A 15,461-nucleotide genomic window follows, 5' to 3' on the forward strand; every position below is an offset into this window, starting at 1 on the left:
CAAAAAGGGCTGCCACAAACATTCGTGCACATACAGGTCCCTTTCCCTTCTTTATAATCTCTTTGGGATATAATCCCAGTAGTAACACTGCTGGATCAAAGGGTATGCACAGTTTGATAACTTTTTGAGCATAGTTCCAAACTACTCTCCAAAATGGTTGGATTCGTTCACAACTCCACCAACAATGCATCAATGTCCCAGTTTTCCCGCATCCCCTCCAACAATCATCATTATTTTTTCCTGTCATCTTAGCCAATCTGACAGGTGTGTAGTGGTATCTTAGAGTTGTCTTAATTTACATTTCTCTGATTAATAATGACTTGGAGCATCTTTTCATATGACTAGAAATAGTTTCAATTTCTTCATCTGAGAATTGTCTGTTCATATCCTTTGACCATTTTTCAATTGGAGAATGGCTTGATTTTTTATAAATTAGAGTTAATTCTCTATATATTTTGGAAATGAGGCCTTTATCAGAACCTTTGACTGTAAAAATATTTTCCCAGTTTATTGCTTCCCTTCTAATCTTGTCTGCATTAGATTTGTTTGTACAAAAACTTTTCAGTTGTATAATCAAAATTTTCTATTTTGTGGTCAGTAATGATCTCTAGTTCTGCTTTGGTCATAAAGACCTTCCCCTTCCACAGGTCTGAGATGTAAACTATCCTATGTTCCTCTAATTTTAGAAATAAAATTTCAACTATGTTTTCACACATAAAATCAATACTTTTTAAAAAGTCTTTTAAATTTGCTGGAAAAAATTGAAGAATTTTAACGAGGCACATTGAGGTTGGGACATGCTACGGGTATCAAAAGTATGCCCATGAGATAAATGCACATTTATTTGTAGCCTATGCCAGTCTAAGTTAGAAGTAACTGTCTTGTTGAAAAAAATATATTATGAGGTACGATGTATATTTTAATAGTTCATTGATGTAGAACTAGAAGAGACTTCATAGATGATCCTCTCTACATACTCTCCCCAATTTTACAGATGAAGAAACCTGAAGACTGGCAAAGTTTTATCAAAAGTTATATATATAAGCATTGTCAAAGGTAGAATTTTGAACTCAGGTCTTCTGATTCTGTTCTTAATGCTATTGCCATGTTGCCTTCTGTTCTTCTAATAAAGCTACACAAACTATTATAGGTATTTAGTATACTTTTATATTTAGCTTATCTTTACTTTTTGTACCAAAAGTTTACTTGGGGTCTTATTTGGAATATGCTTATTTTTGCCTGTGTTGTCTGCCTCAATAGAATGTATATTACTTGAAGGCAGAGATGAATTCATTTTTGTCCCATCTCCGGCATGTTAGTATAATTCCTGACATACAGAAAGAGCTTAATAAATATCTGTTGATTGAGCAGTTGTGATAAAAGCATGATTGTTCTTAAACCTTTGGCATTTTTTTTTTTCAGGTAGCATTATGAGGAGGTAGTGGAAGATAGAGGGAATAGTTTGAGTGTATATGTGTGAAACCCTAGGAATGAGGTTTAAATAATGAAAACTAATTTTTATAAATAGACAAACAAGAACTCACAGACCCAAATTAATGTTGGCTTTCTGGGAGTTTAAATATTTCTTCCAAGAATATCACTTTTGGAGCCTGAAAATTTTTTAAGGAATATCCAGAAAGTTAGGAATATCTGATAATCTGCAAATCTGGATTTGGATTTTGTAAATGACCAAAAAAATTTTTTCTACTTGGAATCAAGGCTGCTCAAGATGGGGAGGCAAGTTGTTTAATACTATTTTAGTTTAAAATCATGAAATATAGCTCAAGCAATGAAATTATTTTTTTGCCCCAGAAGGCAATTCCAAAAAAGTTATCCCAAAACTGTTCTGAGCAGTTGTGTTGCTGGAACAATATATTACTTTTGTATTCTTTTTGCCTCTAGATTAATGGTTGTATAAGAATTAAGAATTTGAAGTACAGATAGTATTAATGTGCTTGAATTTTTATTAGGGACTTATCTGAGAAAACTCAGAGAAGCAGAGTTGTTTGTAGCTGTCCTTCACAGAATCACAGAATTTCAGAATTATAAGGGTCTTTAGAAGTCCTCTAATGAAATCTTTATAGGAATCCAATTTTTCCCCTTAAAAAAAAAAACCCCACAACATAACATCAAATAAAATGGGAATTTCCATATACCTAGCATAACAGAAGAGCACTCTACAAGAAACTGCAGGAATAATAATTACTACCATTTACATAGCTGGGCATGGTGCTAGTGCTTCCCAATAATCTCATTTGATCCTCACAACTCTGGGAAATAGATGCTATTATTATCACTTCCATTTTACAAATTCAGAAATAGGGGCAGTAGTTAAATGATTTGCTCAGAATCACATTGCTAGTCAATGTTGGAGGTTACATTTGAACTCATATCTTCCTGACTACAGGCCCACTGCTCTAATTACTGTGTTATTATGCATAGATTGCTTTTATTTTAAACTGAATATATAATTTTCTTTTTTTAAAAAATTTATTTATTTAATAGCCTTTTATTTACAGGTTATATGTATGGGTAACTTTAAAGCATTAACAATTGCCAAACCTCTTGTTCCAATTTTTCACCTCTTACCCCCCACCCCCTCCCCCAGATGGCAGGATGACCAGTAGATGTTAAATATATTAAAGTATAAATGAGATACACAATAAGTATACATGACCAAACTGTTATTTTGCTGTACAAAAAGAATCAGACTCTGAAATATTGTACAATTAGCTTGTGAAGGAAATAAAAAATGCAGGTGGGCATAAATATAGGGATTGGGAGTTCAATGTAATGGTTTTTAGTCATCACCCAGAGTTCTTTCTCTGGGCATAGCTGGTTCAGTTCATTACTGCTCCACTGGAAATGATTTGGTTGCACAAACTGTAAAACACAAGATAATGTAAACCCAAAGCAGAAATCCTCATTCCCCCCTTTCTTCCATTGTATAGGGGGAGTCCAGGCTTATACCCTACATGTGGAAATCTATCCCCAAAATGAAATACTAGTATATAAACTTTTTTTTATTATAGCTTTTTATTTAGAAGTTATATGCATGGGTAATTTTATAGCATTGACAATTGCCAAGCCTTTTGTTCCAATTTTCCCCTCTTCCCCCTCACCCCTTCCCCCAGATGGTTGACCAATACATGTTAAAGTATAAATTAAATACAAAATAAGCATACATGTCCAAACAGTTATTGTGCTGTACAAAAAGAATTGGACTCTGAAATAGTGTACAATTAGCCTGTGAAGGAAATAAAAAATGCAGGTGGACAAAAATAAAGGGATTGGGAATTCTATGTAATGGTTCTTAATCATCAACCAGAGTTCTTTCCTTGGGTGTATGTAGCTGGTTCAGTTCATTACTGTTCTATTGGAACTGATTTGGTTCATCTCATTGTTGAAGAGGGCCACGTCTATCAGAATTGATCGTCATATAATATCGTTGTTGAAGTATATAATGATCTCCTGGCCCTGCTCATTTCACTCAGCATCAGTTCGTGTTAAGCCTCTCCAGGCCTTTCTGAAATCATCGTGTTGGTCATTTCTTACAGAAAAGTAATATTCCGTAATATTCATATACCACAATTTATTCAGCCATTCTCCAACTGATGGGCATCCACTCAGTTCCCAGTTTCTGTCCACTACAAAGAGGGCTGCCACAAACATTCATGCATACTAGTATATAAATTTTTTACCCATTAAGTACTTAAATACAAATTAAGAGGTGGAGGAACAAAAGGGGAAATGTTCAAACACCTGCAGCTTTTAGCTATCTATTTTATACACACACACACACACACACACACACGTGTATATATATATATATATATATGTATATATCTATATCTATATATTTTAGCTATGCAGTCTCAAGTCATCATTAGGTCAAAGCCAAATTCTTGTGAGAGGTCTTCTCTCAATTTATCCCATTCAGTGGGATCGGTTAGCAATAGTGCGATTGGTTAGCAATAGTAATGTCAAAAATAAGGGTTACATGTTTTAAACGTGTTTTAAAATGCATGGAAGGGATCAGAAGGAAGGTCAGGAGAACACACAGACAAGCAGGAATGTTTAGAAATTAATGTATTACTTATATACTTTTTTAAAAGCAAGCAGTTGAAAATGAGATTCAGTTTCATATACATTTCCTTTTTGTATGTTCTGTGTATATGAAAAAGTTCTTGTGTACATCTATGTGTATAAGTTCAAATTTAAAAAGACTTCTGTGAAGAACCAACTTCATCTATCTACAAGTGAAAATTAACAGCATCAATTCTAAGCAAAATTGAAATCAGTTAAGTTTTTCTTCCCATCCATCTTCTTTCCTTACTGCTTTTCTCCTTTGGGATTTTCCAACCTTCCTCATCTTATCCCTTAGGAGGTAAAAATAGAAATACTGAGAAAGGAGGCAAGTCATGAAATCAAAAGGATATTAAATGAAAGGGGAATTTATGTATCAATCCAAAGTTTTGATTTTACAAAGGACTTGAGGCCCAGAAGCATGAAGTCCAAGTCAACTTCCAACTTGTAGGCATTTATAAATAGGGCTAAAATGCAGAAATTGTGGCCAATAGTGGCATTTATCACCTCTCCTACTGCACTACAATAAATTAAGGAATTGTGAGTAAAATACTTTGTAAACCTTCCTTTTATAATATAAATGTAAGTATAAAATATAATAAAAATATAAAATTAATATAAATAAAAAAGTCTTAGTAAAACCAGCAAAAGCAGGTTTAGAAATGGTAAATGACAGTAAAAGGGAAAATAAACTGAAAGAGTTCAGAAGGAAAATAGGCATTCCTCATCCTAGAAAGGGTGGGAGGTATGAATACTTTAATTATAAAGGGAGAAGTCAACAAGACAATGAGTGTCTCCAGGGTGAAGACCGATTTCATTCCTGAATCTCCAGTTCGTCATTTACATAATAATTCCAATAGAGTACTGGGGGAGAAAGTTTTACCTGAAATGAGTTATCCTAAGACCACAAGGGGAGCTTTGGGAGAACAGAGAAGCCAGCTTTTCTTCAAGTGCCAGAACCTGACAAACCTCAAAACACAGGCTGTGATACAAAGAAGCTTATTCCCAAAAGAACCAAAATTTCGAAAGAGGAGATTTGGCTGAATGGGACCTTTTTGAATGCTGGTCAGGCCCAGTTCTACTACTGTAGCCAATCAAAGAGGTCTACCACGTGGTTTAACGGAAGAAAACCAGTTAACAGAAGGTAAAGAAATGCTCTCAAGCCTCCCCAGGGAATATCTATTACACACATGAGAGTAGTGAAAAACTCAAATAGATACACATTCCGGTAGAGGCACATATTGACTTAGAAAACCATAAATCAACATGTTGTATTTCATGTTTATTTACTTATTTTTAACATTTCCCAATTGCATTTTTTGGAACACCAACACATTTTTCCCATTTGAAAAAAAAAATCTACCATCCTTACCAGTTTGGCTGTATGTATCCCCAATTTGGAAGTCTTCTGGTATTCTGGGGAGGTAGAATTATCCTTTGCTTTCCCAGTGTTATACTGGGGAAAATCTTAAAGCAGACTCTATGGAATGGACACATAAAATCCCACAGATACAGGTAAAAATCACAATTGTTACCAACTATAAGGTTTGCATATTCAGTGGAGAATATTTCATAGAGTTTACAAAAAATGATTGCTTACTGGTAAAGATATTTCACCTTTTCCCTTATCTATTAGGAATGTCCTTCTGCTCTGGACATAAGCTAACATTGAATCACTGAATAGACTGAAAGAAGAATCACTTCCTGTCACAGGAAAGCTTAGTCCCTACCTCAGTGTTAGAGCTTTAGGAAAACCCAGAAGTCACCTCCTCATCCTCCGATAAGAAACCACTGTGCCAAGTGAAAGCACCAACATGATTCCCTAGTGAACAAAATTGATCTTGACAAAATTTTCTAAGTTTCCTTTTTTTAACACAAAATTTGCTAAAATTTTTCTATGGATCCATATAGCATCGGTGTGTTAAGTAAATTTCCTTTGGATCTTTATTTCAAAAAGTACCCAAAATTTCTCCCATTGGATCCCTGCTGCCAAACCCAATTAATAATAGGACAAAAGGCCTCATTTAGAGAAAATAGACTAGTGAGCTAAGAAGACAAAAAAGAAAGAAAAATAGCTGGGCTCCTCCCAACAAATCTTCTCTAAGAAGATCCAAATCACAGTGAGTCTTATTTCTAGTTTAGGTGACATAAGGAGAAAAAGAGGTCTAGAACACTAGGGATTGAAGACTGGCTAGGGGCAAACTCAGTGGTATATTGGTAAATACTTAATAACCAGATCTCTAGGGGGAAAAAGACAACAAAAAAAAACTTGCATTTTTTATACACATAAAATATACATGTAATCGTTTAAACAAATATATGTATAAGTACAATTTATATATGCAACCATTTTAAAACATACACATGTAAGTGTCCTTGCAAAGGACTCTCAATTTACAAATAAAAATAAAAGAGGAAATATTCTTTATTGTAAATTCCATAATAGTCACTACTCATTTTTGTATTGTCTCTTAGCTAAGAATGTTTACATTTTTAAGTGAAATTTTCTTGAAATACAGAAATGTTTGTTTCTATATTGTTTATGGCTATTTTAAAGCAGCTATGACAATGTGATGTTCTTATTACTTGATAGTCCTGCTCTACTGTATTACAAATCACAAGGATGCAGTTATAATTCCACAGTTTTTTTGTTTGTTTTTTGCTGAGGTAATTGGGAGTATGACTTGCCCAGCTAGTGATGAGGTGCCAGAATTGAGGGTAAGTGATCCCTTCTGGTCGATGCTGAAGATCCCTTCTGGTCGATGTAGAAGATTCTTTGTGAAAGAATTTGCAAACCTTAAGTTTGTGGTAAAAGGGGATTTATTTGCCCTAAGAAGACAGCTTTCTTTGTGGGCAAAGAATCCTGGCAGGATAGTTTTGCAAAGATGGGTTGACACTGAGAAGAAAATATTTTCATCAATGGGCAAAATCCTGTTATGATTTCTGCAAAGATGTCTGGGCATACAGTGCTAGATATATTGGGGCTGCTTTGATCTTTGGCCCCTGAGCCAGGGCCCAGTTATAGGATGAATCTGAGAGACTGATTTTCAATTCAATTCAAAATTGAATGAGATTGCTTATTTTGGGAGTTTCCTTTATGGACATGAGAGTGTGCCCCTTCTAGAGGAGAGTTTGAGACTCTGAATCACCCTTCCCCCACAGATTAAAGGGAACACAATTTACATCACTAGGAAGTGTTAAGTAAGTGTCTGAGGTCTGAATTGAACTCAGGTCCTCCTGATTTCAGGGCTGGCGTTGTATCCACTGCGCCACCTAGCCGCCCCCACATTAAGTATCAGGTATATCACAGTACCATAGCTATTTCTATTGTTAAAAGTGAATACCAATAATGATAAAACAAGAAGAGGAAAAAAGTATTATTACAATTTTTTGAGCTCAACTCAGAGATTGAAACTTTTCTGAAAGAGAACAACTCAACAGAAAAGTCAATTCAGTGACAATAGCTGCTTTATGTAGATATCCCTTTTTCTACTATCAAATATTAAAACAAAGAAGTGAAATCTCCATTCCCATATAAATTTCCAGCAGATATACTTTGCAAACCCAAACTATAATTATAGAAGTGTTTTTCAGACCTGATTGCAAATGCAAAGGAAATTTCCATATTTCAAAATTTGTTTAACTGTGCAAATAAGGAGTTTCTACCTAACCTTCAAATGGAAGTGATTAATCTGTAATGACATGCTAAAAGGCAAATATCAAGAGAAGAACCTAATAGACTTCTATAAATGTCTTTCAAGCAACATGTGTGGTCAATTAAAATCATGAGCTCATGGACAGGTATCAATATTTGGTAGTAGCTATCTCTGTGGGAAAAAAACATTTTCAAAGGTAAAATAAAATAGCATTAAAAGATGAACATGTGTAATCAATTTTGATGACAGAAAATTTCCGAACCCCAATTAGGCAAAATGTTATATCCCCAAAAAGAAATTCAAGTATTTGAATAGTATTCTATCTGAATCCTTACAGAAAAAGTTTGCTGACTCCTGATATATTTAATAACAAAAATATCATAAAGACAATTAACAATGAAAGGTTTTGAAACTCTGATCATAGATTACATGCTGGGTGTGAAATAAAACAAATTTTCATTTAAAAATTTTTTTAAATTTTATTAAAAAAATTGTAGATTAGATCACATAAGCCCTTAAAGGTTAAGTTTGAGGGTAACAGGACAGGGGATTAAAGTACTAAGATCTGCAAACCTCAATGTACAGATATGTTGTGTATGAGGAAGTTACAACAAGACAGAAGTCTATGTCTGTTTAAAAAGTAACAAGAAAAATATAGTTAACCAAGACAGTATAAAAATAAAAAAAAATAGGGATTAGTAAAATTAAAAGCAACAATTAAGAATTGGTTTTTATGTTTTTGGAAAATTTAATAAAGTTATTAAAATAATAGACAATGACAATTGGAGAATAAAGGAAATTCAGAAAGCATTTTGCCAAATTATATATTTAAAAATTATTAAACTAGAGGAAATGGATGAATATTTTTAGAAAATTAAATACCAAAATCAACAACATAAGTAACCCAGTATTAGGTAAAGAAACTGAACTACCCACAAATGAACTCCAAAAGGGGGAAAAAAAACCCCAGGACTAAATGGATTTAAAAGTGAAGTCTTTCAAACATTCAAACACCAACATTTTCCAACATTTCCAACATGACAAAAACTTTATGTAAAAATAGGCAAAGACACTCTTCAATTTTTTTTCTATTAAACAAATATGTCTTGATATCTAAATGAGACAAAAATAAGAAAGAAAACTATAGGGTAAAAATGTTTCATTAATTCATTCATTTATTTTTTCAATAAAGGGAAAGGAAGGTAGTAGTGGAAAGGAGGAATAAATGCTTATTTTTTAAAAAAAGGACCACTAAAAGAAAAAAGTAATACGATTTGATATAGAGGTGGTGGACCATGGATATGAAACACTACATATAACATCAGACTTATTTGATATATGCTAGATGGTTTTGCTCAATTCTTTGCTCCTCTTTTTGTTGTTGTTGTTATATATTATTAGGAATAGCTCTCTAACAAGTGTTGAGAAAGGAAGACAATGTATGTGAGTTATAAACAGAGGTAGCAATATAAATTTTTTTTATTAAAAGAAAAAAAATGAACATTTCTTTTCTTTTTCTCCAAAGATAAATCACTTCCTAACTAGTGATTCAAAGTGAGTATCTCAACATCAGCAATCAGTAAAATAGTAAATACAAGTATTTATTCATTTAATCAATCAACAAATATACAAATCTGTGTAAGAATATCTCAAAAGAAAGTTAGTTTTAAGGAAAAAAAAAAGAAGAAAGGAAGAAAGAAAAACTGGCCAATTCTTCTAGGATCTCATCAACTAGGATATCCAAAAGCTGCAGTTCCAGGTAGAGAATGTCTCCAGGAGTTCCTGAGAATTCTAAGGGGTCTAATTTTATTGACTCTTTATTATAAGTGGAAAATACGCTTTCAGAATACATAAGAGAAATGAGGTCGGCTATCTTGTACCCTCAGAATTTCAGGGATAATTTTTTTATAATAATTTTTTATTTTTCAAAATATATGCAAAGATAGTTTTCAACATTCACTTTTGCAAAAACTTGTGTTCCATATGTTTTCTTTCCTCATCATATCCCCTCTCCCCTAGATAGAAAATAATCCAATATAGGTTAAACATATGTAATTCTTTTAAACATATTTCTACATTTATCATGCTGCACAAGAAAAATCAGGCCAAAAAGAAAAAAAAACTAGAAAGAAAAAACAACCAAGCAAACAACAGCAGCAAAAGAGGGGAAAATATGTTGTGGTCCATATTCAATCCCCATTGTCCATTCTCTGGATGGAGATGGCTCTCTCTCTCCATCACAAGTCTATTGTAATTGGCTTGAATCATTGTTGAAATAGAATCAAGTCTATCACAGTGGTTCATCACATGATCTTGTTTTTGCTGTATAAAATGTTCTCTTGGTTCTACTCACTTCATTTAGCATCAGTTCATGTAAGTCTCCCCAGGTCTTTCTGAAATCATCCTGCTGATTGTTTCTTATGGAACAATAATATTCCATCACATTCATATACTATAACTTATCCAGTCACTTCCCAATTGATGGGCATCCACCTTTTCCAATTTCTTAACATTACAAAAAGGATTGCTACATTTTTTTCTTTTTTATGATCTCTTTGGAATACAAACCCAGCAGAGACACTGCTGGATCAAAGGATATGCATAGTTTGATAGCCCTTTGGACATAGCTCCAAATTGCTTTCCAGAATGGTTGGATCAGTTCACAACTCCACCAAAAATGTATTAGTGTCCCAGTTTTCCCACATTCCCTCCTACATTTATCATTATTTTTCCTGTCATCTTAGCCAGTCTTTAAAGTGCTACTTCACGCTTGTCTTAATTTGCATTTCTCTCATCAATAGTGATTTAGAACAATTTTTCATATGATTAGAAATGGCTTTAATTTCTTCATCTGAAAATTGTTTATTTATATCCTTTGACCATTTATCAGTTGGAGAATGGCGTGTATTCCTATAAATGTGAATCAATTCTTTATATATTTGAGAAATTAGAACTTTATCAGAACCTTTGGATGTAAATTTTTTCCCCAGTTTTTTTCTGCTTTCCTTCTAATCTTGACTACATTGGTTTTGTTTGTATAGAAACTTTTTAATATAATCAAAATTATCCATTTTGCATTTCATAATGTTTTTTAGTTTTTCTTTGGCCATAAATTCCTTCCTTCTCTACAGATTTGAGAGGTAAACTATCCCTTGTTTTCCTAATTTGCTTATCGTATCACCCTTTACATTTAATTCATGAACCCATTTTGATCCTATTTTGGTATAGATTGTTAGGTGTTGGTCAATGCCTAATTTCTATTATACTGTTTTCCAATTTTCCCAGCAATTTTTGTTGAACAGTGAGTTCTTGCAGGGGTAATTTTGAGGGATTGGGTGTTTTTTTTTTCTGATGCAATGAGTTAAAGGCTCCATTCCAGCTCTGTCCCCATACTGTTAACTGTCAAAGACTAGCACACTAGTTCCATTTAACCATTTACTTAACACCTATTATCTTTTACAAGGAGGCATTTGTTTTCAACATAGTAAGAACAAAAATAAATATATTTCCTCCCAATATCTTGAATACACATTCTCTCTCTAATGGTTCAGTCTCTGGGAAAAGCAGCCTTGGATTTACAAATTTTACATCCGCTTTGATCCTACATGTTGAACATGGTTAACAAATGAATCCTTTTCTCCAGTGCAAGAGGGATGGATTCCAAAGATCACTCTTCTTTTTCTAGGCTTTCCATGCTGGGCTGGCTATAAAAACCTAGTATAGTCTCAACCACTGCATTCCCTGAACTCTCAAACACCCAAATAGCTCTCCTGATCTTTCAAAATTCACAAGCTCATATTGGCTAATTCTTTTAACTAAAATTAAAAAAAAAAAAAGAATAAATATGAAAGCAAAGACCCAGAACCCTTATTTGTGGCACTTAACAGAATACCTGGCACATAATAGGAGTTTAATACATGTTTGCTAATTAATTACTGATTGATGTATCATATATAATCCTTAGAGAGAGGGCCCAAGGCCCCTCTGGTTACACTATTGTCTCCCCTCTTACAGAAGAGGACCACAAAAAGTCAGCTGAAGAGAAGGGGCAAACCAAGTCAGAAATGACTAAACAGTACCTTTCTGAATGCTTCCCAGGTCTTGCTCTGCCTCTAGAGTCAATCAAAGAGACTGCTGTTACCATCTAGGGATAGATGATAAAATCAGAACCAGTCTGAATGTCTATTAAATGTATGTTTCAAAGTTTCCTCAAGGTACTTTTATCAGTCATCACAATTCTCCCAGAAGCAGGCTCTCTGGCCTTTTCCATGTGGGGAGTTATGTCAACTGAGCAGGTTATGCCTTCTGCCTACATACCATTTGTCTGACAATAAGCTATTATCATAATCTTCATGGGGATAGGCTGGGGATTGACAATGAAATGGAATCCTAGCAAAGGAAAATAAGGGAAGTAAATGTAGAATTCCAGGATAGGATCAAGGAGCAGACAAAAGTTGTTCTTCATTCTACTGAGAGAGAAGAGCCGTTTTAAAAGTGACATCATATTTGCACCAAGAGGAAATTAGTTTTTCACCTAATCTACTTCATAAAATAAAATGAATATGGTGTTTCTTATTCTTTGACCCCACTGCCCAGGGACTACCAGGAGTAAGAACTCCAAGTGGAAGAGAGGTCTAGGAAAAGTAAGAGGTGTTATTCATAGACTTCAGGTTGAGGGAGATTTGTAGGACCCAGCAAGAGAATTTACTTTGGGTCACAGCAGAAGAGATGGGATGATAAGAACATAGGAAATACTAGAAATCTACCTTTTGGTGGATTTCAGCATGTGAAATTACAATAAAATTGTTCATGGCGATAGAGAAAACTATATCAATACTACTTATAAATACCAATAGTAAAATAGAATTAAAAAAACCCCAACAACTATAAAACTGGATGTATTAAAAAAATTCTTGAGTTACTGAAGAAAAATATTTCTCATTTGTATCTAATTGTTATATAGCATAATTGTAAAATCAATCAGATTAATTTTGTTATGTGAATTCTAATTGATTACAAACACTGAAACCTAATTTATAGTGTTCTTTTTATACATATTGCATGGATATCTGCTTAAAGCTTAAAAAATTAGAGAGAACATCAATTAATCTTAATAAACCAAGAAAGTTACACTTTTTTAAAACAATAAGATCAAAATCAACTAGAAGGGTATCCCCTCAAACCTATACAAAACCACAACACATTAATGTTGGCCTTGATCAATGGGTTATCTGTATTTATATAATCTATCTTTTCTTGACACCTCAGTGTCTAATTGATCATTTCTATTTGAATATACCACCATCAGCTTAAATTCACTATTTCCAAAATGAGACTTCTCCTTCTTTGCTCCCAAATTCTTTTTCTATATTTTGTTATCTATTAAAAGTTATAGTGTGTTTTTAACCTCCCAGGCTTGAAAACTTGGCAAATATCCAATTCATCTTTTCCCTTCACAATTTGTACTTTGGCAGTTATGCTGATTTCTCCTATGAATCGATTAATTCCTTCTTTTCTGTTCCCAAAAATATCTTCCTCACTGCTACCAGTAATCTATAAGATAGACCACTATAAGAGTTCATATCTTGATTGCAATTTTTCTTAACTTCAGTAATCTGCTTACTTCTGACACATGAATCTTTCTAAAACATTGTTATCATGTTACTCTCCAACCCTTAAACTTTTAATAGTTCTCACCCTTCTACCTTTCAAACCTTCCAAGATCCAGCCCACCTTGCTTCTCCAACCTATAAACTAAAATGTAATTCTTTTTAAAATATAATTTTATTGATCTTTATCACCTAATATCACCTAAACTTCTCCCTGTATTATTATATTTGTTTCTGCCAGGGAACCTTCCCTTAAAACAAATAATTTTTCAAAAAGAAGAAGAAAAAAATTCAACAAAACCAATCATTAAATTGAAAACATTTGACATTATATGCAACATTTCAAACCCATGTACTCTTACCCTTCTACTCTACAAAGGAGTGGGGAGAAGTGTTTTCTCCTATTTCTTCTTTAGGACTAAGCTTAATATTTATAATTTTACAAAATTCACATTTAGCTATTTTGTGGTTGTCATTCTTCCATTTATCTCGCTGTAGTCCTAATGTTTCTTTGTTCTGCTTTACTTTACTTTTCATTGATTCATCTAAGTCTTCCCATGCTTTCCAGTATTATTTATATTGTTACTTCTTACAGCACAGTAATGTAACATTACATTTATGTACCATATTTTGTTTAGTTTCAGACACTTACTAGCAAGTCACTTAACCACTGTCTGCTTCAGTTTTCTAGACTAAAATGAAGGAATAATATTAGCACTTACATCTTAAAGTTGTTGCAATGATCAAAAGAGATATTTAAAAAGCATTTAGAATAGTACCTGGCACAGAGTAGGTACTATATAAATACTTATCTAAATGCTTTGAAATATATGTATGTGTGTGTGTGTGTGTGTGTGTGTGTATAAAATCTTTTGATATTCTGAAAGTATATCTCTAGTAGTGGAATCTGAGTTTGAGCTGATTCTTGAAGGAATTTGGGGATTGTCTATGTGACAGAGATGGTGAGGGATTACATTCTGCAGGACCGGATGTTCAAAGGCATGCAAATCGGAAATGGACTGCCATATATAAGGAATGCTAAGACCAGCAGCCTAATTGGATTGTAGATTGTGTAAAAATTAGTGAAGTGTAATAAGGATGGAAAGGGAGGTTAGGGTCAAGATGTGAAGGGTACTAAATGCCAGAGGAATTTACAATAGATCCTAGAAGTAATCATAAGTGACTATAGTTTGAGTAAAACAGTGACATAGTTAGATATGCACTTAAGGAATATCACTTTGGTTGCTACCTGGAAGGTAAATTAAATAGGGAAATAAAGCAGGAAATTACTGAAATAGTCAGTAGAGAGGGTACAAACCAAAGTAGTTGGTGATTTGAATGGATGCCTTTCAACAAATTCAATTCTGTTCAATAAACATTCAAGCACCAATTATGCAAAAATACTGTGATCTGGGCAAAGAGGATAGGATAGAAAAGCACCAATTTTACAGTTGGAATTTATAATCTAATGGGAGAGAAAGGAAAATATAAGTTATGTAACATAATATAAAAAAAGCATGTGACAAATATCATAGAGCTAAAAGTGACCAAAAATTATTTAATCAAACATTTCTCATTTTACACTGAAACAGGGTTTCATGGAAAACACAATAAGCATTGGAAACATCATTCTAATTCTTAGAGACAACATACTTTCCAGGACAAAAGAGAAATCCAGATAAAAAGATCTAAGAAAATTTAGGAAGAGGAAGAGATCACCTTCAGCTAGGGGAATCATATGGGCTTTTAAGAAAGAGCAGATTGAGGTTCAGATAGTGACTTGCTTAGATGAGCTGAAACAGATGGTGAAGTAGGTTGAAGATATACTGATGGTCCCATTTTTAGAAAGTAATCAAAATATTAGCACTTACAAAAGGACCTTTCAGTTTACTGGAGTGTTTCTTTAACTTGTAGCTCTTGCTAAATTTGAAAAGTTATTTCAGAAAAACTGAATGTCTCTATACCTTTAAAAAAAATCTAATATATACAGCTGGATAAACAGTAAATTGATTCCTTTCCTTAGGGAAAAGACAGAACACTGGAACTTGTAGGTTCTAAAGTGTTTGAAGATAGTTAGGAATGACAGTTAGCTAACTAGAAAGAAGCTAAC

The sequence above is a fragment of the Sarcophilus harrisii genome, chromosome 6, assembly GCF_902635505.1.
Source record: "Sarcophilus harrisii chromosome 6, mSarHar1.11, whole genome shotgun sequence".
Classification (NCBI taxonomy): domain Eukaryota; kingdom Metazoa; phylum Chordata; class Mammalia; order Dasyuromorphia; family Dasyuridae; genus Sarcophilus; species Sarcophilus harrisii.